Genomic DNA, 22,719 nt, shown 5'->3' on the forward strand with positions numbered 1-22,719 from the left:
TCACACACAAAATATGGCATATTGTTTGTCATAAGCTTACTAGCGTAAAGTAAGCTGAAATTTCGGGAGGGATATTGTACAGCTTACAAACATCAATACTGAATTTGGAGAAAAAATATATTGATGAAACTATTTCTGCGGGCATGGATCGTATGTACATATGATGGCTATTCGGAGAGACGGACGAACAGATGAAGAGATGGAGGGGGAGACGGAGAGACGGACTGACGGATGGATGGAAATAACGCAGGAGAGAAAAATACGGAAGGCTGAAGAACGGATGTCATGTTCTGCTTCATTAGACAAATAGCAACCTACTCCATTGACAGAGCTGCTACCTAAAGCCATGCAAGTTCCTATCTTAACAATGTAGCTATGACGTAGCCATATGCATTTAATAAGTTACGCCCCTGTGTTCAATACTAGTGACGTCACATGAGACGCGCGAATAGTGGGGGTAATCCCGTGTGGCCGCCGCCGCCACCGCCACTTGTGGGGTATATAACAAGAGCGTCCCGACATTGGCGGGCCGATTCGCGCCGTGACCGCGTCGCTAACAGCAACAGTCGTCACTTTCAACATCTTCATTCCTGTTACGTCACGCGACTGACCAGGTAAGACTCGAACCCACATGTCTGTGCTCGAATTCTTCTCCTTCGAGTTAATTCTGTCTGTTCTGATAAATATGTGACACACGTTTCCATTCGGTTCACGAAGAAAGCGTTTGAAACTTACGCACTAGATCCAATCTTCACCCATTCAGTTCGCATATCGGATAACTGGAAAGTTTAATGAGCTGAGGCGTATTTTCTATTTGGGTAAGCAAACAAAATTATAACAAAATTGCATATAATGAAATAACAAAACAGATCCCTTTTAATTACAGGTACATTATTCACTTCAATTCGGTTCATGAATTATTTTTTTGAAATACATGCATTATATCGCTCCTTAACTTGTCCGCGTCGAAGAGCGAAAAGTTTAAATACGGTATTTACTGCGCCGAGGCATATTTTAATATATGGTAAACAATAAACTTGTAACAAAACAGCATACAATGAAATAACATTAGAGAACACTTATAATTACAGGCGTATTGTTACATCTGTCTTAAAATCGTAGTAACAAAATTATACTCGTATTATTGTACAAATTTATGTAAATAATTGGAAAGTAGGCTGTTATTTTCTGTTGCGGCGACAAGATACATCGTCATATCCCAGTCTCTATAGTTCTTGAATATTACAAAGGGAACATTGTACAGAAATATATGCGAATACAAAACTCTCATTTAGATGGTGTAAGCGGGGGCAAGGCAGTGAGTGGAATAGTCACTTGATCTAATTATATATTTCCAACTTTAATTAACAACAAAATGACGACAATTGAGGGAAAGGCAAACAGATTATATTAAATTCTAGATAATATTTATTTCCAAGTTCTTAAACTTTTCGCCAAATAACAAGATAATGAAGCAAGAAAGATGCACAGTTAATATAACAAAATATAACAAAGGTTTAAGTTAACATGTACGAAATCAACAGTTTGCACCAAATCGACCTCCCTAACAATAAAAATATAAAAAGTTGGTAACGGGCTTTTTCTTGTCGACTTCTACTTTTGCTATGCAAGACAAGTGAGCATAGGTGGCAGTCATTGTGCAATTTGCAACAATGGCTCTACGTAAATGATATGCAATTGTTGTTCACTAAAGAAACGTAACGGCCTCTCATTATGTTCGATAAAAATTGTAGCGACATTAAAAGACCAGAAACTGAAGACAGAAAGACCCACCGCTTTGTTTAAAAATAAAACTGTCATGAGAATCAAAGTTTTAAGTTCAAATTTAGGATCAGCACATCAGAAACTGATTGAACAAGTCAGCTTTCCCTTATATTGCCACAAACTTTTCATCAGTGTAATTAATCAGTGACTCCATTAGACTAATGGGACTCCTATCCAATTCTTAATAGTAGAATCAAATTGATAATATTATCCTACAATTTTATTAGCAGTAGAAAGAACAGCGTAGGCCTTTTTCTGATATTGCGGCTTGAATGATATGCAGAGGTAAAAATGTTAATCGAAACGTAAGATGGTCAGAAGACGGGGGAATAAACAAGAAAATACAATTTCGTAAGATTTGAGGTTTTCACGGCAGTGACTATGAAGAATTCCGTCTTCTGAGATGTGGTGTTGTGTAGATATTGTGTTAAACGACGTTCCTCCGAAACGTCGGTTAACACAATATCTACACAACACCACATCTCAGAAGACGGAATTCTTCATAGTCACTGCCGTGAAAACCTCAAATCTTACACTATAATCCTTGCACGAAGTAGCTCGTGAAGTAATCTAAGGGTAATCAATAAAATATTTGGTCATATTTGCTGATATACCAATGAAGCGCTTTCTGTCCTCTTCAGTTTCTAAATATGGAACAGCTTCTTAATTTATCCGAAATGTTTATTATCTTAAGAAAGAAAGAACCGAGTGCTAGAACACCAAACTGGAATTCCGACAAATTCGGAGAAAATATATAAGATTGGAGAGTAAGGAAGTTATAAGCAAATTTGAAAGTTTGGCCCATTTATAATGCATGGGTGTTTCTCCTTTTGTTTCGTTTTGAACAGCAGAAAGACAAATCATGTAGCTACCTGAAAAGTGCACTGAGCTAAGAGATAAATGTAGAACTAACCAGTGCCTGAGTATGGGAACTCTCTGTTGAAACACAGGTTAGTTACATCACATAAAATTATTAATTGAGCCGTTAAATAATCTTGGGCTCGTTTCAGAAAACGAGACACACTACCCGTAGCAATTTTTGAAGTTTCGCCTAACAGTAGGTATGGAGCGCGTGTTGCATATAGAGCAAGAACTTCACACGTCGGGACTTCCCATCTCGAATCGTTTGGATCACATCAGGTTCCCTATAAAGACTAAACTCTTTTCACCCGCCTTTTATTTTTCCCCGCTGCTTGTACGAGTTCCTGGCTCTCTCACGGGCAAAGTCTCTAACGGTGGCGTGGATTAGGAGAATTTTAAGTATGCATTGATCCCCGAGTTACATAACACAAGTATTTCAGCTACTGAAGTTGTATAAAGTCAGACGGAGTAGGCGCACGATCGTTAGGAATGCGTAGTTGAGGAGTTGTAAGAAGTTATAGTGGCATATTTCAGATAAAATAAACTTACAAAATATCACGAAAAGCGAGAGAAACCTTTATTAATAAAGCTGGTTCTCCTATCCGGGTTCAAACTGGGTAGGTCATGAGTGTGTTATGCAGATTGACCGCTATATCACAAAAATATATCATAGCATATTCAAATGTATTGTCTTCGGAACATACCTCAAGGTAAAGAAGAAAACCATGATCATTACCAGAATATACGGGGATATGAGAGGAAATTCAGACAATAGGCAACGGACATTGGGGCCACTATTTTGCTGACCATGTGACTGACAAATATATTACAGACAATGACTCATTTAATTAAAGCTCGATTGAGTTTGTAAATTGTTTCTCTTCGTATTTAATTGTCTTTATGTTTCATGTTTCCATTAAGACAACTTAAGCATTAAGATATCGTAAAATTAGATCTAAAGTTTTCAGAATCGTGAATATTTATGTGGAGGCAGCTTGTCCCTCAAAAACGCTGGTAATTCTAACAAAAATATGTGGTTCCGTGACCACCTAAAACACAACCAAAATGCACAACTTTACACATCGTTACAGTGGCTTACGAAACTACTTTCTGAACAGCTTCAAGCAACGGAAACTATATGATATATATCTGTTAAAAGTTTACTACACAATTTTGTCAAAGTCTATCAGTGGTGTAGAGATGTGCCGAAATTCTGGATGTAGATGCATTCCTACTCCGTTCTTATCAATTTCGCATGCATCTATTTATTCATGACAGACGTAACGGACAGCGTAGAAATTTTGCTATTTTATTTTTTGTCAGATCTAAATAGCGGCACACATGTGTCACTAAGTACAGGTATTCGCCTTTTTTGTTCATTTTGTTAAATATATATTACACATAAGGCTGTGCCACAGCTCAGGCGATTAGTCGCCGGCATCCTGGGTTCTGTTCTAGGTTAATTCATGTGTGGTATGTGGTGGAAAAAGTGGCACTGGGACTGGTTTTCTTCAGATACTTCTGTTACCCCTGCTAACTCCCATTCTACCAGCCGCTCCGCATCCAATTAACATTCTATCATAGAAATAATCAACTTAGATGAAAATAAAATTTCACCTAAGTATATAGCAATTGAAATTTTACATCATAATAAAATTTGTCTTTTACATTACGAGCGAATATTTTGTATAATGATACATAGAGGAGCCTAGGTTATTGACGTCCTTGAATACAGGCCCATATTAAACTGACAAAAGATATGTCTTGATATATCTCTTCCAGTTTTTACATAGTTTAATTAGTTTCCAGCAAACAACTATTACTCTTCTGCTATAAATACTAGTAAAACAACGAAATATTTCTACTGCTCTTCTCTCAGTCTGAATCAAAGCCCTCTCTGACAAACTTCATGATCCTCAGTCTGTCCAAGCAACATGTAACAGCAGGCTTACAGCGTAGGGGATATTGCATTTTATGGAACTACGTGGGAAGGGAAATGTATACACATAGATGATATGATACAGAGAACGGGGTAACATTAAGCAGTTTTGCCACTCCTACAACAGATTATTGGATTTCCTTGAAGATATGAACGCATAAAGAAGAGATCGTGTCCTTGCAGCTGATCACAATACCCAAAGCAGTGGTACTTATATTTGTGGTAGAGTCTTGCTAACACTCCCTTAGTGAATTTGATCCTTGTAGGCTTTAATATTCTCACAGTGGTAGTTACCAAGATTTCTATCTTCTGAAACATAGCTCAGCATAGCCCGTTCAAAGTTAACCGACGTTTTAGAGGATCATTTCGCCTCCATCTTCAATGAATAAACAAAACTAGAAACCAACTTGAAGCTCTGCTTGTTACTTGCGTCAGTCTGGTTTCTTATTTGACTTCTTCTGCAACACGGGATATGGAGGCAACGTATTCCTCCGAAACGTCGGCTTACTTTCAACGGACTACATGACATTCTTTCCCAGAGGACAGAACTCTTCAATCTGAATTTTGTTAGCAGTGATCCTAATTAATATGAAATTTAAACAAAATTATCTCACTATTCTCGGAAAACGTTCTTCAATACAATATGGACAATACTGATACAAATCTTAATAACAGCTTTCTATAGTGGTAAATGTTTAAAATATAAATAGTTTATGTCTTTGTGCAGCGTGAATATCTTCTCAATATTCCTGGTTGCTGTTAACACCTAAACTGAATCCTGTCACTAATTCTGTTCATCTTTCCTTCAGTCCTGCCTTAACGTGTTAGCGTCGCTTTGTGAGCACTGAAAATTTCATAGGATGTGCCGCCGGTTGCATGGCTACTAGGAGTCGCCGTTCCCGGACAGGGTGAGAGGTTCTAGACGAAGATGAACAATTTTGTCCTGAAAATTTAGGGACTTTGGGGAGTCAATAAACTTTCGATTTAACAATCTGAGTACTCTTATACGTCACAGAGCATGCGTAGTTCGAACAGAGTCGACAACCGATATTGTGAAGCGAAGAACTGTACGTGGCTTCAGGTGATAAAGAACCCATACGTTAGCTAATTCGATTGAAATAATTCTCAACAGCGCTTGTGGAAAATTTTCTTCTGGGCGGGAAAATCGATTTACATTTACAATTATAATTTAGAGTATAAATGAACTTCATAAGTTACGAAATATTGAAAGAAGGCATAGGCACCATGCGTAAAGTGACTGACTACATGGAGCTGAGCCCTTTTTGAGAAGCTGCCAGTTGTGCAGCTACTGAAGAAATTCTCAGTGTTTTATGGAACCTGAAGTTTAATTATCATGTTCGCAAAAGCCCTACACAGATCTCATATCCTGAGCCGGATCAATCAAGTTCATATCACCCCATTCTATCTCTCTAACATCCATTTTAATATTATCCACCCACTACTTCTTGGTCTCTTTCGTTTTGGTATTCCCACCAATATCCTATATTCATTCATATTCTCCCCGTTCGTGCTACATGCCCCGCCCACCTCATAATCCTTGACTAGATCATTCCAGGTATATTTGGCGAATACTACAAGTGCCGATCACACTTGCCGCGCGGTCTAGGGAAGGAACCGTTTCAGTTCACTCGACCACTTGGATCGCGGCTTCGAGGCATGGATGTCTGTGCGCTCATTTTGTGTTTGTGTTGTTCTGTATGTGTGTAACGGCCTTGCGACGGGCTGATCCTCCATATAAGGAGCCCTACAGACTATGTATAAGATTAAGAAGCTGAAAAAATGGGCCAATGTCCAACAAAAGGACTGTAGAGCCATAGACAGAGAAAATACTACAAGTTATGAAGCTCCTCATTATGCAATTTCCTCCAATCTCTCGTCATTTCATCTCTCTACGGTCCAAATATTCTCCTCATCGCCCTGTCCTCAAACCCTTAACGTCAGAGAGCAAGTTTCACACCCATACAGAACTACAGGAAAAATTATAGTTTTATATATTATAATTTTTATGTTTTTAGACAGTAGATGAGAAGACAAATGGTCTTCAGCAATTTAGTCAGCGTAAATCACAGGACTTTGTGATCTGACATGTTTACTTTCAATGTGTATGCCATGCTCCAAAATACAAAGCATATAGAATTTTCGTCAAATATTTAAAACATCCAGCTCGACAGTTTAAAAATAATGGTGACACATTTCGTTTGTCTCGTGGAGTAGAAGGAGATTATCGAAAATATTGTGCTAAAGAGACGCAAAACGGGATATGATAACCAGAAATATCTCTACGAGAGAAAAGGGGAAAACGTGACCTGCGTTTCGGAAATGGCCCGTGGCTATGGATATATATGTGAACATAATACTCTCTAAAGTAAACTTCTGCGATCTCCTTCCTACCTGCCTGTGTGTGTGTGTGTGCGTGTGTGTATTTCCCCTCCTCGTTAACTTTTGAATGCCTGTACCAATCTTTAAGAAAATTGGTAAATACATTATGGCACCTGAGCCCGTCTCATACATGTCTCCCATCAGTCTGTGTGTGTCCATGTGTCTTCATCTATCGTTGCTAAACAACGGCTGGGTAAGATCGTTACTGCGGCAACGAATACACACTGAGCAATAGAATAATTGAAGAAAGTCGTCTTCTGGGTTTAGGCACCTTGTATTCTTCGTATTGGCCGACGTTTCGGAGGAACGTAGCGCCTCCATCTTCAGAGCAGTTGAATGGCTAGGAATGCGGAGAGCAGTAGCTGCAGTGATAGGATGTGAAAGGCGCTGCTTATATACGAAGTAGGCAAGGGGGTTTAGGGAGAATGGACCAATGGGAGCAGAGGGGACCGATTAAGACCATAATGGTGTTGTGTTGACTAAGGGAGGGGGGAACGGCCAGTGAATCCAGGAACCTTGAGGTCAATAGCACTAGGAAGTGCTGTAGACAAGAAGAACCGGTAGGTGGGGACAGGCTATTGACGTCAATGACATGACGAAGAACTGAGGTGGCTTGTTAGATTTCTCTTGATGGTAGAGATGAGTGGCTTCCATGACCTGTTNCAAGGAATTGCTGGAGGTGTTGTTCTCTATGGGGTCCGTGCCGTATCAAAGGAAGTTAGGTGATTAGTTCTTCACAGAACTTCTTTTCCTTGTGGATCTATTTATTGTGTGTATTTTGATGGAAACGTAGAAAAAATAATTACACTTTTTGTACGAAGGAAAATTTTAATGTCTCAGGCACATACAGTTACACCTGAAAATGGATGTGAGAAAGCCGACTGGGCAAATTCCAGATTCATCTTTACACGTGCCTTGATTGTTCAGAAATCTTAGAATTTCAAGTCATAATTCATGCCATTTTATGGCGACTAAAATTTTCTTCTGATACTGAGAGACAAGGCTTCACATCTATGTATAAAATTATTGGTTCTTTAATTCGGCAAGAAAGGAACAGTATCTCGCTGATTTCGGAGACTATGCGAAACACTGGAAAATATTGTGTGTACAGAGTTTCTTACCTAAAACAGTCCCAAAATAAAATAATAAGGTCACTCGTATATTAAGTGATGTGATGTAAAGAAAGTAAAGTTATTCCTGTAACAGGTCGTAAAGGACCATAGGGTTGTGAGACGTCGAGGCTCCCATATTTTCTAGATATTCGGTTCACAGATGGTGGTGAGTTTGTCAGCATTACGCTCCGGCAGGCAGGTCACCTTTTACCACCAGGAAGATTCCTGGTACTCAATTCTGTTTGAGGCTGAGTCGAACCCAGGACCATGGTGTGACCGGCAGGATTAGGTCAATTGAAAAATCCAATGACCTCATCGGGAATCGAGCCCAAGACCTTCCGGCTTGTAGCATAGTGCCTCAACCAAGTACGCTACCGCGTGCTCCTTTTACGTAGTGTAGTCCAACGAAAGTCAACGGCCGTTTGGAGGAATATACCATCCCTGTCTTCAGGGTCGAGGAGTAGGTCAAGTATGAAACAAGTATGAAGTAGAGAGCAAGCCTCCATTACACCGCACTACAACGCGCTGTACCTCAGAGGACAGAACCTCTCGTAGCCACAGATGTGAGAACCTCACATCCAACATCACTGGAGTACTGCTCGTAAATGACACGTTAATCTTTACTAATGTGTATCTACAGCTAGAAGGTTCATTGCAAAATTTTACACGACTTAATTATTTTTCGAGAAAAAAATAATGGTAATTATTTTATTTGATAGATTCTTAAGATTATGGGAACTAAAATTTCGTAATGTATTAAGCAAGAACGTTAAGGCAGTATAGGGGCTCATATATTAAATACGTGGAGTAAAGACTTTTGCTTGGAGAAGAGAGTTATCGAAAAATCAAGAAATTTTCCACTATTTGTGTAACCACACGAAATGTAATTTCCATGATCACAAGCACTAGCTAGAAATTCTTATCCTAAATCATATTAAATTATTTCACACTTTCACACACTCTCTCTTTAACATTTTCCTCCCAATTACATCCCTGCTTTCTAAGTAATATCAGCCTTTATGAAAAAAGAAATATATGCATTTCTTACCTGTTAGCTATTCGGTCAATATCGTGCAATATATTTGCTTTAACTGTACAGATTATGAAGCTGCGTATTATTGGATTATCTACAACCTCCTGTCACTTCCCTTTTCGTTTCAAATATTATCCTAAGCACCCTGCTTTCAGACATCCTGAATCTATTTCTTAATTCATTTGACGAAACAAGTTAGCATCAAACATAGAAATATATCCTAACTTTTAGGATTTCAGAGATAATGCAGAATTATAAACGAGTTTCACATGAATAATAAAACACACTCCACAAATTTAATTTTCTTTTAATATGATCCTGAATATAACATTAATTTTTGTGCGATCTGCCTTCTAGTTTCTAAATCTAATATCCTTTTTCGGCAAATTAGGTGATACCACATAAACAATCGAATTTCCAAGACTCTAGGTGACTGCAAAATACGCTAACGTTAGTCCCCTCCGAAACCTATAGCTGGATTTCAAATTCTTGCCAACCGTCACGACAACTAATTCAACAATACTGCAGCTTGGAAGCTGTCTCCTCCATCAGCAGCCACGAGATATGCCATCGTGTTACGATAGAGAGCCTTTTGCGATGGACTCAGCTATGCTAGCAAATGCAAAATTTAGCCTTAGATTTTAAGAAATATCATTAGGTATCTCAACGCTTCCTATGCACATTCACGTCCCTCATTGGTCTTGAGGTTGTTGGGAAGATAATGAACACTGAAGGAACCACAATGCAACTGTGTACCCTCTGTTCAAGAATTGAATAATGGGCACAGATCCTGGAGGAATAAATTGTTTTCGTCATATTTACTAAATAATTATCGCATTGAAGAAAACAGTTACATCATGTAATATAGAGGCTAAACTAGGCTGATAAAGAACAAACCAAAATTAAGCATGTCGCAAAATTGTTAATATCCACAAGCTCTGTTCGTAAATTTCATGTTCAAAATGAGGGAAAACAAAATATCAAACTCCGTTGTCTGTAGTCCGGAAGCGAACTATACCGACCGAGCGACCGCTGCTTGTCGGCGAAGTTAGTGCCATCTTTTGCGGAGAGAGGGTGTCAAGTGGTCAGCGCAACGGATTACCATGGCCGTTAATCTCGGTTTTCTAGACCTGATTCGCTATTTCCTTGAAATAGCTACTCAGTTATGTTCAGAACCAGGATGGGACTGAAAATCTAGAAAGGCCATACTTACTTACTCTTGATATAAGAAATTCCGTATCTGTGGACTGCTTACCCAAACGTTACTCGTCATCTCCATAAATATTCATCTTAATGTTATGTACTTCAAGCAAAGTTACGAAACTTGACTTGATAAATATTCATTGAGGTGCATTTATTCAGCCACTACGCAGCTTAATCGAATTATACTTACGTCAATCAAACACATTTTAAGTTTGAAATAAGTAATCTTACTTCATCTCCTGTGAAAAAGCCGGGCATTTTACAGATATAAGCTATAAATAATATATCATGGCAGAAAGTTTTTAAATTCACTTGCTACTTATTTTGTCACGAAATGCTCATACAACTAAGATAACATTCAGATGTGGATGTTTCTGTGTGAGGTTTGACATCCTTCTGAAATTGAAAATGAAGATAAAATTTATGTGGGAAGTGACATCGCTTAGTGCAGAAAATACTCTTCCATCCCGAAGACGGAGGCAGCAGGCCCTTCTGAAACTTTGGTGCCTTTCTGTTAGACCACACGACATCATACTCCAGAAAATAAATACAATCTATAAGGACACACTTCGTTGCTACGTGGTATAAAAGGACTCTGGACTGACCTGGTCTTACATCCAATACGTGCTAGGAATTCTGTCCTTGTCGTTCAGATCACGTATCTAACAGAATGTCTCTCAAACGCCGGGCCGCGACCCGGTACCGGGCCTCTTTTTGTAGAAAAAATTATTTACCGGTCCGCGGTCTGACAAAGGTTGAGAAACACTGCTCTAACGTAAGTGTACTTCACAGTGTATAGTGCGGAAACCGATAATGCTTAGAATTATCCATGACACTTATGCACCTCCATAGAAATTAAATTAATCACAGGGAATATGTATATATTAAATACAATTTTATTATTTCTGAGTCCCATTATCTTTCGTGTCGGGCCTACAGATATAGCTTTAACGGTCTCCTAGTTCGACCAACCAGGGCTTCAAACGCAGCTGAAGGTATATTCTGCAGTAAGATATTTATTCTAACTTAAATGTACAGGAATGTACGTGCATAACGTACCATTTCTGAAATATGTGACAAAATTTTCCTAAGTCATCCGTAGTTATGGTAGCTCACAAAACAAGATCAAAGAAACATAAAAATTTACCTATTCCTATTATTGTTTTTGTATGTAAATTTATTAATCTACTGTCATAAAATTTTGGCTGAATAATGAATATGCAAGCCGGTCACGGTAGCCGAGCGGTCTAAGGCATGCACTGTCTTCGCTAGCTCGGAAGCCGAGATCGTGGGTTCGAATCCCACTCAGGGTACGGATGTTTGTGTGCGTTTTTCTGTGTTTGTCTACAGGTAGAAGCATTGCGACGAGCTGAACACCCGCCCAAGGAGTCCTACCGAATGTGTAAGATCTAGAAAAACCGAAGTGAAAGGAGAAGTTCATGGAGGTAGGCCTAGGCTCACTGGGGCTGTAGTGTGAAGGGAAAAAAAATGAATATGCGAGATTCAAAATGATGTAATTCAGCCCACACATTCAGTGTCATTTTTTATATGAGGCAGGAATCTTGAAATCATTTTACAAGGAGCAGGAGCACCAGAATTGCACACTTTCATGCGGTTTTATCTCTTGAAGCAGCATTAATAAACACGAAGGCTACCCTCTCTCAGTCGCCGTCTTCACAATGACAGCACTTCAAGTGTTGGCTCCAGCTGAATTACGTATGAAGCTTTCAAGATTGTAATTCGAAAAACTAAAGTTGGCCTTGTACTTAACTTATTAAACACTACGCCATGAAGACGTATCCATATTTACTTGACCTCGGCACTAAGTGGAGGTAAATGGTAATCTTCAAGCCCCGCCCGTTTTACCACCGGGAAAGACCCCACAGTACCCATTGGATAGGAGTCTTGTTGAGCTAAAGAATGGGTCTGGACGACGTTGAGAAGAGAATATTCTTGAGACGACTGGGATTCGAACTCCGGACCCTCCGTCGCCCAGTCCGTAGTCACTTACTACACCTACTGAGCTATCCTGGTTCTTTGTAATTCAGTCTAGTTTGGAGAAAGCCCAAGGTTTCGGAGGAAGATACCGTCTCCTTCTTCAGAACTTAAGAATAAGCCGAGCAATAAACCAGTTGAAGTAGGCAGGGTTAGTAGGTAGAAGACGCAGTCATCTCCGTGACAACTCCAAATGCGAAAATTCTTTACTATTTTAACTCGCCTACACTATTTATATGCACGGCCTGTTGTGCCTTCCTCAGGGTTCACTATCCTAGGAATGACGGATGATGTGTAAGTCACGAACTTCTTCTTCTACTGTATTGCCTCTCTTGATTTGCCCATAAGTTCTATTTTTCATCGATACAAATATTTTCCTTAGAATTATGTAAACGTATTACTGTTTTTTATATGAGATTTAAGGTTTACACGGGGACGAAAACTGATGTTATGATATTCTGAGCTGTGTCATTGTGTAACATGGTACGCGGTTGCCAAGGATTCTCCGAAAGTTTGGTAACTACCTAAGAATTTTATATATTTTAATCCACAAGATTACAGTCTATATTGGATATGAGGTTCTCATGTCGCCTCGTATGAGTGGTACTGTATTCTGGAATGTGAGGTCACGTAATAAGGTAGAAGTTCAATCACATTAACCTCGTATGTTTTGTCTCCATCTTCGGGGCGAAAGGGCAAGCGAAGCAACCAGCGCTTAGTTCTGTGCAGCTCCGCGACGTCACAGAATAGAAAACAGTTCTCTTGACTCTGAACATGCTCTACCACATGTTCTACTCTCACTGCAACTTGCAATGTTTTACGACAAAATTATTATAAATATTTATGTTCTGTAGATTCTAAAGGATGCTGGTGATGTGTAACACTCAGAAATACTGGGATTTTGGACTTTTTCATCATCCGATATTCTAGAAACTAGAGAACACGACATTTCGAAAACAAGATCTGTTTCCATCCCTAGATGAGTGGGGATACACGTACTTCGTTGGGTCCCTTAGAAAGAGCTGGTGCAGTGATTGAGGTCAGCTGTTTCTAAGGAACCAAAAAGAGTGTCTCCCCCTCACCTGAGGGGGAAACCGATCCAGTTTCCGAAATGTCGTGTTTTGTAGTTTCTGGAATACCGGACGATGGACGAAGTCTTAAAATCCAGCAAATTGACACTCTGATTGTGTTCTGTTTTCAACGTCGTCATGAAACTGACTTGTCTTTCTTCCTGTGTAGAGACATGTACATACTGAAACACTTAAAATGCTGAGACTACATGTCTACATCATCGGGTCTGGTTCGCATGTTGTATTGTCCAGTCGCTCGCATTAGCATCAAAGCCTATGAACTAAACGTTGTGCGTGACTAATATAAGCCTAAGAAAAGGCTTACGAGTAAATATTGAAAGAAAAAATTTCCTGAATGCTGACAGTAATTCCAGATTCCATAATTTTCTACATGCACCACTAGCAATAACATAAGAAAACTCTGCACTATTCCACCGGAAAGTATGAGCTTGTCTCGTCTCGTTGTCATAATAAACAGAGATCTTTCACTGAACATCAATAATCGTTGGTCTTTGTAGCTGAGACGTAATGTGTTTCTTGTGAGGTACGAACTGAATTTGTATACATTATTTACAAAGAAATTAGTCCTTAAATTACACGTTTCACTGCATGTTTTGGGGGCACGAGGTAACGTAGTTGGTTGAGATACTATGCTACAAGCTGGAAGGTCACGGGATCGAATCCCGATGAGGTCATTTGATTTTCAAATTTACTTAAGCCTTCCAGCCGCACTATGGTTCTGAGGTCGACTCAGTGCTAGCAGAAATGAGTACCAGGAATTTTCCTGGGAGGTAAAGGGCGGCCCGCGTGTAAGACTGACAATCTTACCGCCATCTGTGAGCCGACTGTCTAGAAAATGTGGGAGCCTCGACGTCTCACAACCCTATGGGCCTTCACGGCCTCTTACAGAGACAAACTTTTTTTACTGCATGCTTTACCTGCAGCCCTTTGAACGTCAGTATAAAATTAATTGCGATCACACTCTGTAAAGCCCTTGCTTAACACCTCTCCTCTGCAGGTGACAGCTTCGTAACTTCTAACTTTTCCATTTCCTAACGCTTTATCCTCTCTCAATCATACCTCTACCGGGAGGAGCGGGCACTGCTTGGGAACCTTCTAAGACGGGGAAATTTCTGTCCACCCTCACCTGAAATGTAAAGTTTCTCACTACCTTCCACCACTTTCTATCTTATCTTCATCTCTCTTTCAGAGTTTGAATTGTTAAAGCTATTAATTGAATTATGCATAAAATAACTGAACAATCAACAATCTAACTGCAAGGAACAGGGTGTAAACGACATAACTTATTTCAGACGGCTTTTATCATAACTGAATGAATGATAGTCCATAAAATGAACATCAGTACTTCCTTTATTACTCTAACTATACATGCATAGCGTTTATCTTTACGCAGGTGATAATTGTTGAGCTAAATGTAATATTACTTACTGTGGGATCCATGTCCATTAGAGTCCTCACAGAAGCTAGCCACTTAACACTAGTCCATTAAAATCTTTACTAATTACTTAATATGCAACACACACACACACACAATGCAGTCTTCTATTCAGCTTCGTTGGCCTCTGGTTGAGTTACCTCACAATCCAAGTTTTTGTGTAAATGCAACGATATGATGACTCTATTGTGTGTGTGTGTGTGTGTGTGTATGTATATATATAAGACAAAGTTATCGTTGTGCTTATGTAGTTAAGTACTACTCTACGAAGGCGTGTGGGGGAGCTGATGTGTAGATCCATGTATTCTTGACCTAGGAACTAGTTGAAGGCGAGTGGTCAGTTTTACGCTACGGTCACTTTACCCCCGGAGAAAGGGCCACTGATACCCAATGGAGGAGGAGGCTGGGTGGGACCCGTTACCGGTCTCGACGCTGTGAGGAAAAGAAAATTCTTGTCCCTACCGGGACTCGAACTCCATCCTCTCAACCGTCTGGCTCATAGCCAGTCTGTATACCGACTGCGCTAACCCGGCCCTTGTAAAGTGACTGACTATTCAGCAGAATCCTTAGGTGCAGTATTTTTCCTAGCCTCCCCCTTTCCCCAAATATTTATGTTCCAGCTCTCAAGATAAGGTTGTATCATTCATACATAATTCTTTATGAATTCCGTACAACAATAAAAATATTGCTCCTTTTTGCGAGCAGGGACTGGCAGAGAAGGGCCAGATGCAACTTCTTCAAGTCGTTCCGAAACATCACGCATAAAATTTCTTCACGGAAGCAAAGTCTGGGAAACTTAATGTGCCGCGTAAAGAGCAAAATTTGTGAAGCTCCGCTTTATGTAATTTTCTGAAATGAAATGCTTTTCCCTTAGATTCAGAAAAAAATTAGGCTGGTCTATATTTGTTCCCCAGATACAACTACATTTATAAAATACACATCAGAGCGTGGAAATATCTGTGAATACCCACGCAAAATACGTCAAAATATTGTCGAAAATCTCTATATTGCACAAGTCGGATTACAGTCCTGCCTATCAATCAAACGGTATTTGGAAAATGTGCACCAGGCGTGTCTGTGAGGTAGTCTTACATTGTCAGATTTCCTGTCTCTTGTGTTTCATGGTTTCGAACGACGGCAATACGTACATTCATAATTAGTTAAACATATTTTTTTCCTTGGCACTACAGCCCCAGTGGGCCTAGGCCTACCTCCATGAACTTCTCCGTTCACTTCGGTTTTTCTAGATCTGACACATACGGTAGGACTCCTTGGGCGGGTGATCAGCTCGTCGATCAGAAAAACACAGAAAAACGCACACAAACATCCATGCCCTGAGTGGGATTCGAACCCCACGATCTCGGCTTCCGAGCGAGCGAAGACAGTGCATGCCTTAGACCGCTCGGCTACCTTGACCGGCAGTTAAACATATAGAGCCACTAATTTTTACTCTAATTATGAAAATAGTTGTTCTTAGGAAGAGAATTTTATTTATCTGTTGGAGTTCAGAAAGTTAATTGCACTGTGGACTATCTCTCCGGCCACACGCGTCTTCTTGCTGCATACATTTTCACCCACACAATTTACCGCCGTTTCTCAACTTCACGAGATTTCCTTAATCTCTGCTTCCAGTGTAATCGCTACACGCACTTCGCAACTACCCATCATTCTCACAACTTCCATCCGTTTGCCTCCTTTCCACTGCTACATCACGTTCTTGTAACGACTGTATGTGTAGGCTTTCTGTCTCCACGTGCCCCATTTGATTGCATCAGCCATCCATGTACAAACATATCTCTGAGAAAAGCTCATTTAATGCCCCTTCTCCAGCACAAAGGTCTCTCTTGCATGTGCACTACGTTAAAAATGATCTCTACTCTGAGAGTCTCCTATTTCGTTTCTCAAATGAAACTTGTTATAAATAACTATTTGCACGTGTTAATTTAAAAATTAACATATTTTTATTCCATAAAAGAACTGTGAATTCCATAACTTTCCTAACTCCTTCAGCCACACTTTATCTTTTTTATTTCAAAAGTGTTTAATTTTAAAATTTATCATTTACTTATTTTAAGTTATTATGTTATTATACCTAAATCATAATATTAGCCTACTTTCCTGAAATAGGCTTATGGGATGCACATGCTGTCTGCATGTCTGTGTATCTGTATATTTATGTGTCCATGAATCCCCCTTATTAACTTTTGAATGCCTGAACCAATTTCAATGGCATATTTCATAAAACCCTCCCATCAGTCTGTGTGTCTGTATGTATATCCCTCTTATCTTTGCTAGGCAGAGGCTGGGTAAATTATATTCCTCCTTTAGTTGCTAAGTAACGGTTCGGTAAACACGTCCCCGCCACAACGAATACACGCAACAAAAGATTAATTAATGGCGGCAGATACCTGTGGATGTATCTACTGCCCTAAGATTCTAGGTAACAATTCGGTAAATGCATTCAGGAAGAAAAGAAGATTTCTGGAGGTGTTGTTCTCTATGAGGTCCGTGTCGTATCAAAGAAAAGTAGGCGAATAGTTCTTCACAGAACTTCTTGTGTATATATGAAAATGTAAACTTCTGATATCTCGTTTAACTACATATATTTACGTTTATTTTTCAGCCCCACAAATATTTCGTCAATCAACATCGTAGGCAAAATAGCCCTTTTCAAGCCTCATCGTTTCTTACAACATTTTCCCAGATCTCATCCTCAGTTCTTTCGAGTTCGAAACAGTAATGCTTTACATAGGAAGGTCGTCAGCATTGCGTCCAACTTTCAACCCGGAGGACCAGGTCTCTGTATATATGTCCCCCAGTGACAGGGTGCGCCGATCACAGTGGCCGTGCGGTCTCAGACATGAACTATCTTCGCCCGCTGAAACATTGGGATCGTGGTTTCGAATCCCACTTAAGGCATGATTGTCTGTGTGCGTTTATTCTGTTTGTTCTTCCCCGCGTGCAGGAAGCGACCATGCGACTGGCTGATCCCCCGTCCAAGGAGTCCTACCGACAGTGTAAAAGATCAAGAATTTGAAAAGCAACCAAGGCCCAACAGAAGGCTGTAGAGCCATAGATAGATAGATAGATAGATAGATAGATAGATAGATAGATAGATAGTGACAGGGTGGCCCAGTTATGCCCCCAGGACCCGACTTCCTTCTGCAACTCTCGAGGCTAGAGTAGACGTATTCTAACCCGCCTCTACACGGGGCATTCTTGTTTCACTGAACACTTAAAGCATTTGGATGTTGTATTACGTGAATTAGCAGATGCAGTCTCTACTATAGGCGCTGCAAAAAGTCGCTTTTGCAGGGCGGATATTACGTTCCTGGGTCATAAATTCAAAGGACTCAGAGAAAGTGGCAGCCATCTTGAGGTTTCTGGTGTCCTTTCCCTTGTACAAACACGTATTATCTACTAGAAAAGAATTCTGTTCTATTAATAATAAAGTCCATCCACACTACGAACCAGGGCACGTCATAGCTTATGTAGGCAATCCTGAGGAAACAATGACCTATGTAACAATGCTTGGATTTCGGAGTGGCGTGTGCATATTGAAAGTACCTTAAAAATACTATGCATTGTCACGTATTTGGGGTTTGCATGACTAATGTAACGGGTTCTAGACCGGGTGATTGGGTTTATTGACACTTCTTTACAATTAGAATCAATTATGACAACTCATAATCAGCGATTGTCTACGACTCGCTCCATTCCTTACTGGACTACTTGTGTCTTCTCTTCTGCCGTGACTGACTTGGTTCTGATTTACGAGTCGGTGACATCTTCAGCTTCCGCTGTCCGCTGTTTAACATTCCACAGCTGAACACTGAACTCTGCCAGGAATGCCAAATGACTGACTCACGAATGAACTCTCCTGAACTGAACTAACTTCCAGGTGAACCGAATATAGGCCATGATCTCAAACAGTTCATGTATTGCTGTTTTATCCGTTGCCATGGGAATTTGTGTTTGGAGATCCGTTAGCTAACAACGGACTTCCGAGTCTGTTCATTGCAGCGAGAACGTATTATACCGAAGCGTTGTCTGGCAATCGTCATATTTGTCACAATATTAACTTTCTAATGATGAAGTAACTTACATTAAGTAACGACTATGCATACTCGATCCTGTAGTAGATGGAATATAATTTTTAGTGTCCTTGCTTTTATAAATTTTGAGGTTTACACGACGTCGGTTGTGGAGCTGTGAAGTATTTTACTTTAGATTCTTGTAAGGGAAGCAAACAGTATGTGTCTCCAAAACGCTGGTGTTCATCTACAAGACTACAATAATGGGACAAATCAGTGCCCTGCAACTTTTGCTTTACTTCATAATTTCAGAAAAAAAGACTAATGCATATATTTCTCTATATATTAATTTACTTAACATAAGCATAGAAGACTTGAAACATTATTTACTCTTCATAAATTTACTATTATAAACATATTTAATTTAAAGTACGTAGGACCCTGAAAATGGAGGCGCCATAATACTCCGAAACATCGGTTCATTTTCACCGGATTACACGACATTATATCCCAGAAGGTACAATTCTAAAGGCAACGTGAGTCTAAACTCTTCACGTGTTGGAGACCGACAGAATTCTTTGCATGCACAAAATGCCTGTCTAAATTTGATGTGCCCTCTGACAATGAAGTTTGCAAGAGGAAGAATTTCAGTCGGGCCGCTGTATGCAGGGTCTAGATTCCGCAGGAATGCTGTAAGCTGTGCTCCCTTTATGAGAGGTATGCTAACCTGTGAGTACAGCACATCTTCATGGGGTGGTTTGTCATTAACAGTGGACGAACACCCTATGTTCCTTCTCGCGTGAAGCAGTAACTTTGGAAACTACATGTACATACATTCTCCTGTAGGCATTAGGGTATATTTTGCAACACTAGGTAGCGTAGTCGGTATAGCGACTGGCTGGGAGTTCGAGTCCTGGTAGGGGCAAAAATTTCCTATTCTCCACGTCGTCCAGACTGGGTTTGGGGTCCACTCAACCTCCTATCCAATGGAAACCGGAGGCTCTTTCTCCGCGGGTAAAGCGGCCAGAACGTGAAGCTGACCACTCACCTCCAGCTAGTGCCTAGATCAAGAAAATGTGGATCTATACATCCACTCCCTCATACGCCTTCATGGCCTAATGCTTAAGTAGTTAAGCACAGGGACAACTTTACCTTTACGTTTAGAACACCTCGAGAACTTTTCTCGTATGGGCAAGGACCTAAAAAGTTCCGGTCTTCTTACGAGTTCTCTGCACAAAATACCTGAAAGTGCTTTTAACCTGCAAGCCATGCTTATCGGCCGGAAAGTTTTGTCTCCTAAGCTAATGAAATTCTGAGATTCTGAAAGCTCAGACCTAGGCGGGAGGGTCAGATGTTCCCATAAAGCTAAAGCCCTATTCACCGCAGCGCTTGGAAAATTTACTGTAACGGTAATTAACGGCTTAAATACGTCCCCTTCTTTACATTAAGCTAAACTCCATGGCTTGAGTCCGCAGAAGACCTATACCGACCGAGCGACCGCCGAAGTTAATGCCAACTCTAGCAGATAGAGGGCGTCACGTGGTCCTCACAACGAATCCCCATTGCCGTTAATCTCGGTTTTCTAGATCGGAGCCGCTGTTTCCTTGAAATTGCTCCTCAGTTATCCTCACGAGGCTGCGTGGGCCCCGTTCCAGACGCCACTACTTCTCAGAAAATCTGGTAGCGCCGAGAATGGAACCCGGGACCTCTGGAACTGTAGCCAGGAACTCTGACCACTAGACCACAGAGGCAGTCCGTGAGATATCATAAACTACATTAAACATTCAAGCTTCTATATTTAATGCTATGATATAGAATCACAATTTGATTGCTTTTATCAAAATTTGCTGAGATAACAAACAAATATCAAATGCAATGACCCATGTAGAATCACAGGAAAGAGAATCTGAAATACGCCATTCAAGCCATGAGCTGATCGCAGTGGTCGCGCGGTCTAAGGCACGAACTGTCTTCGCTTCCTTGACCGCTGGAATCGTTGGTTCGAATCTCATTCGAGGCATGGATATATGTGTGCGTTTATTCTGTATGTAGGTAGCGGCCTTGTGACGGGCTCATGCCCCGTCCAAGGAGTCCTAGCGTCTATGTAAAAATAAGATTACGAAACTGAAAAAGCCAGAGCCCAACAAGGGCTGTAGAGCCATTGATGAATGAAAACAAAATAATGAAATCATGTAGGTAAGTCTTGTCAAAATGTGACATCTTGTATTACGCCTACTAGGCGACTGCTGTTACGAGTATATCATCACCTACGCATATGCATTTATTTCACAAAGCTCTAAAAGCACTCATTGGAGAGCCAAAGCTGTCCTTACGAGCCACTGACTTACTGGAATATTAGGGTCTATAAGAGAAGAGAGTAGTTCCTTTGTGAATACATTATAAGCGATACTGTACCTCTAAGTACCATTCTGTACATTAACAAGTTTAGCGTTTTTAAGTTTAGTAACGACAAAGGGCATTTTATTACGATACATTCATCTAAAAATATACGTAAAATCTCTTTCAACACCCTCTTCTCTTGCATTTATCTTCTTTCTCTTCTCTCCCCTTCTCATTAAGGTCTGCGGTATTTGTTACTCTCCTTTAAAAGCAAATTACTCTTCTGTCTCTGGAGACAGGAGGGAAGTGTTAATGGAATCAGGGGTTTCCTGATGATGTGATGAGACGGACGAACAATTTTTAAAGCTGCCTAATCACTGTGTCACATAATACACGGTCCTCTTTATTTCTCTCGTGAAGTATGGCTCTTCAAAAACGTCTCTTTTAATCTCTCTCTGTCTCTCTTTGATTCACTATCTTGTGGTAGTTCTGATGTAATTCAATTGACTGATGCTTGTGCCTTGAATTCTATATTCCATGCATATGTGATTCGTGAATATTACAGCGACAAGCAAACAAGAGCAGTTGGTGAGTGTGAGTACTCAGGGCTGGATTCAAGGAAGAGAGATCTGGGAGGTCGCCTGGGGCCCTCGCAAGACAGAAATAGAATCCACCTATTTTATTAACATATTTTCTTCTCTAGAAACTCCAAAATTTAGTGTCAATTTTATTATTGTAAGAAACAAAGACAAGAATGGCCATAACATAAATTTGTGTTATTGATATGGGGCTCCTAATTTTGATTGTTCTTGGGCCCCCACAACCAGAAAAAAAGCCCTGCAAATATTGTTGCGTGATGACCAGTGGTTAGTATATGTACCAGAGACTTTAACACATTAAAGCTCTGACCAGAGTCTGTATTTGTTTGTCTCGTATGGGTCTCGCAATAGACGAAGATTTCTGCCCCAAAAACATAAAAAGGTTGAACTTTGTAGTGGAGACATGTGTTTCCTGTTAGGTACGAACTGAATTTCTTGTATGTACAATTTAAAAGAAATTATGTCTGTAAAGGTCTGAAGTTGAAATCTGTAGCTACAAGAAACAAGACATGTTGTGCAATAAGCATATCGTTTCATATGATCAGTACGTGTACGTATTTATTAAGAACTACATGCACTGTCTTGTTAAATTTATATACATATTGTATTTCAACCTTAGCATTGATCATCGGGGAACAATACACGAAAGTATACTAACCACTTGTTGTCTTAGGGCGGCCGCACACCAACTGCGTCAAGACAAGCATCAAGACATGAGACAAAAGACGCAGTCTTGATTCATTTGTGATTCGTCAGCATGAAGCTGATGTCAGCATCTTGACTCAGACCAGTGTGCGGCGGTTTTAATAATCTCATTCGTTTCAACACTGCTCTTTTCTTTGCGTCATGTCGCAGACATCGTGTCTTGACTGTTACATGTCTTGACGCATGC

General features: G+C 40.2%; 1 protein-coding gene across 1 annotated transcript in view; it reads left to right on the forward strand.

The window, feature by feature from the left end:
• Positions 1–523: 523 nt before the first annotated feature.
• The window catches only part of LOC111870529 (prothoracicostatic peptides), a 187,843-nt gene continuing 165,647 nt past the window's right edge, over positions 524–22,719 (forward strand). Inside the window, exon 1 of the mRNA XM_023862891.2 lies at positions 524–614. The gene's annotated coding sequence lies outside the window, so the exon portion shown is untranslated. The remainder of the gene's footprint in view (positions 615–22,719) is intronic.

This window comes from Cryptotermes secundus, unplaced genomic scaffold (assembly GCF_002891405.2).
Source record: "Cryptotermes secundus unplaced genomic scaffold, Csec_1.0 scaffold117, whole genome shotgun sequence".
NCBI classification, from domain to species: Eukaryota; Metazoa; Arthropoda; class Insecta; order Blattodea; family Kalotermitidae; genus Cryptotermes; species Cryptotermes secundus.